Source organism: Amphiura filiformis, chromosome 11, assembly GCF_039555335.1.
Source record: "Amphiura filiformis chromosome 11, Afil_fr2py, whole genome shotgun sequence".
NCBI lineage: Eukaryota > Metazoa > Echinodermata > Ophiuroidea > Amphilepidida > Amphiuridae > Amphiura > Amphiura filiformis.
The window spans coordinates 45,739,643-45,740,608 of record NC_092638.1 but is presented as its reverse complement, the minus strand read 5'-3'; positions in this window follow the sequence as shown (position 1 = coordinate 45,740,608).

The following is a 966-nucleotide window of genomic DNA, read 5'->3' as shown; positions in this document are numbered from 1 at the left end:
ATATTATATTATATTATATTATATTATATTATATTATATTATATTATATTAAATTATATTATATTATATTATATTATATTATATTATATTATATTATATTATATTATATTAACCATGTTTTTCTGGTAAATAAAACTGAAACTGAGACTAAATGTGTCACATGATTGCTAATTTATAAAAATTTAACGTAACTATTTTTAAAACCACACAATTGAGCGATAAGGCGTACGTACGGTCATACAAATATTTTGGTCATACAATACGGTGTAGACGTATCTGGAGAACGAACCTGTCGATTTACACATTTTGCAATACCATGGCATCACTCAACAGCGATATTGAGGAAGACTTGTTGGTACCGAATGAAACTTATGGAAGCATTGTAAGTGTTTTGGTGTTATTTAAGGCTGATTCCTCAAATACAAATCTGACCATCAAAGATATTTGTTATAAAATATATTTGTAGGATCTTTTAAAAATGTATACCTATTATCATGATGATGATATCATGAAATGTGTGTCTTGATTTGGAGCATTGGCTACAGTAGCTCATTGTGATGCATACATCAATTTCCATTAAATGAGAGCCACTGATTTGGTAGTATGTACCCTAACAACATGAACAACATGGCGTTTGTTTATGCAAAATAACACATTTTGTAAGTATGTAGGGGTGTATGTGTACAATTATATACGACACCGCGGTGTCGTAACTTCATCGTCTAGAGCCCTCACTGAGAACCATCTGATAAGCATTCGATCCGCATAGCACTGCCCACGGAAAAATTAATCTCGATGATATTGTAGATGTAATAAAAGTAGCCTATGGTATTAACCCCCGATGGCATAAATTCATTACTTTTTTTTTTTGCCTTAAAAAGGTTTCCCAACATTGATTTATATAATAATAGAACTAGTCTCAATCACGAGAGCCAGCTTGGGTACGCACAGGTATTTGTGTCGACA